General features: G+C 39.6%; 1 protein-coding gene across 4 annotated transcripts in view; it reads left to right on the top strand.

The window, feature by feature from the left end:
• pde5ab (phosphodiesterase 5A, cGMP-specific, b) overlaps positions 1-2,824 on the top strand; it is a 77,211-nt gene that overhangs the window by 62,837 nt on the left and 11,550 nt on the right. The gene's annotated exons all lie outside the window — the stretch shown is intronic.

A 2,824-nucleotide genomic window follows, 5' to 3' on the forward strand; every position in this document is an offset into this window, starting at 1 on the left:
TGTAATAATTCTTTAATATATTACTTGTGTGGTGTAGAAGAGAATTATTTATGTAGAGATACTGCTTGCAAACCAATGATGGTAAGATGATGTCATGGGGTAGGACTGGATAAGTCTGACTTCTTCCTACTCCATTCAAGCATGTACTAGGTATAAGCAAATTGATATTGGATTAGCATTTGTTGGATATGTGTAAAATTATGTGTGCTGACATATCAACTGTCTTTACATGCTTGAAAGAATAAATCAAATCAAATCAATGTACAACCACAAATCAGAAAAGGGATATGTAAAATCAAAGTTAAAACTAAAAATAGTGATTTATAAATTCAAAAAAAGTTGGAACGGTTGCATTTCAGGGCCAGTAATGAGGTAAAACAATGAAATGGTGATTCTATTAGAAACAGGTGATGTCAACAGGTGACTGCTTTATGATTTGGTACAAAAGTGGCATCCAGGAAAGGCCGAGTCCTTTAGGAGCAAATATGGGCCGAGGACCACTAGTTTGCCAACATACTGTATGTGTGAGAAAATTATTGAAACGTTTAAAAACAATGGTCCTTGAAGAAAGGTAGGAAATGATATGGATGTGTCACCCCCTACGATGCAGAACATCATTAAAAGATTCAAGGAATCTGGAGGGATTTCAGTGCATAAAGGGCACAAGTAAGCTGGATGACCGTGCTCTCCGATTCCTCAGACGGCACTGCATCAAGAATTCATCACTCTTCTACAAGCGGTATAACCACATGGGCTCAAGATTACTTTGGCACACCTGTGTCAGGCACTACAATATGTAGTTACATCCATAAATGCTGCTTAAAACTGTACTGTACCAAAAGGAAGCCCTATGTCACCAGTGTCCAGAAGCTCAGTCGACTGCTCTGAGCTCTGAGGCATCTGGGATGGACCATTACACAGTGGGAACGTGTACTGTGGTCAGACAAATCAGTGTTTCAGGTCTTTTTTGGAAGGAATGGATGGACCATCCAGACTGTTCCCAGCAACAAGTCCAAAAGCCAGGGTCTGCCATGGTCTAGGGTTGTGTCAGTGCCCTTGGCAAAGGTAACTTCCGCTGTGATGGCTCCATTAATGCTGGAACATACACCGAGATATTGGAGCAACATATGCTGCCTTCACGATGACATCTTGTCCAAGGATATTCATGCATATTTCAACAAGACAATGCAAAACCTCATACTGCACATTACCAAGGTATGTCTGTGGAGGAAAAGGGTGTGAGTGCTGGACTGGCCTGCCTGCAGTCCTGACCTGTCCTCAGTAGAGAATGTGTGGCACATTTTGAAACTCAAATTGCATCAACAACGATCCAGGACTGTTGCACCTTAAGACTTGTTTGCAGGAAGAATAGGACAAAACTACGCCTGACACATTTAAAACCACTTGGTGTCCTCAGTCCCTAAATGTCTTTTAAGTGTGAAAAGGAACAACAACATCACACCGTGGTAAATGCTTTACTGTCCCAACTTTTTTTGGAATGTGCTGCAGAAATCAGAATTGAAGTGAGTGTTTAATTTGAACAAAGAATAAAGTTGATGAGGTATCACATCAAACAGATGATTTACAAATCACTACTTTCAGTTTTAATTTTGATTTTACATACCTTTTACAACTTTTTCTGATTTGAGATTGTAAAACTATTGATTAGTGCATGCAGCTTAGTGCAACACTAAACCAGGTTACTCTGTAATGTGAAATGGAGGAAGGCATTGTGCCTAAATTGTTACCCAACTCTGCACCTCTGCTGAGCTTTTAGCTTCCTCTAGTGCATTGTTTTGATTTTACAGTACATTTATGGTATCACTGAGTCTGAGGCACACTCATCAACCCCCACAAGCAGCTGTTTTCCCACACAAAAACTCTACAAATTTGAGCATAAGAACTCAACACATGGAAATAACATGCCCTCAAGTGACCAGCTGTCGCAGTAGCAGGAAGACAGAGGGAACAAAACATGACATCTTTTCACACTGAGATTGTATCCTCATCACTGGTATGAAACAGCGGAGCTCTTTGCAGGCACAATCAAGAGACTCCATCTCCCTCCTCTCCTTGTGTCACTACATGGCTCCCTGCCAGCTGCAGAAATGAGCTCAGATCTCACTTTACAAAGCCCCGTGCTCTCTTGCACATCAAACATTAGGTCTCAGATCTGCCATCATACTACTGTATAACAACAGCTCTTATGTTCATGTTCTCTCTTTTACACTCTGTTGCAGAAATCAGAATCCATTGGCAATGCCAGAAAATCACTGTAGAAAGATAATTTAATGACAGCTTATCATGTAATAAAGACATAATAAAAACTGGTCATGTAATATCCTGATCATAATGTAATCAAAATGTTGACCACATAAAGCAATAACTTTGTGTGCGTAATGTAATAAGTATTATGTGTATCCAAATTGAAGCCTTTTATGTATTGAGGACCTCTCTGTGCTGGATCATCTAGACTGTTAAAGGTCAACCGTCATCCCTCTCTGGCTTCCCACCCACTAAAAGTATTTAGGCACTTTGTCATTAAGCTTCTAGAATTATTTGTTTCATGTGGGTAAACTTTGCTTTACTTTGGTTATTCCACAGAAGATGCTGTCAACTATTTTCATAAAGACTGTGTCTTCAGTAGAAAGACTGTTCCCAGTTAAAATTATAGTTCAGCAGATACTGGATTTTTGAGGTAGATGTATTCATCCATCTGGGACTTTGGAAAGTCCAGTAACAATCTTTTTTAGCATAAACTGACAACACAGCACAACAATTCTGATACAGAATCCCTGTATATTACATCTTTTCATTTGTCTCT

Source organism: Monopterus albus, unplaced genomic scaffold (assembly GCF_001952655.1).
Source record: "Monopterus albus unplaced genomic scaffold, M_albus_1.0 scaffold25.1, whole genome shotgun sequence".
In the NCBI taxonomy this organism is placed as follows: domain Eukaryota; kingdom Metazoa; phylum Chordata; class Actinopteri; order Synbranchiformes; family Synbranchidae; genus Monopterus; species Monopterus albus.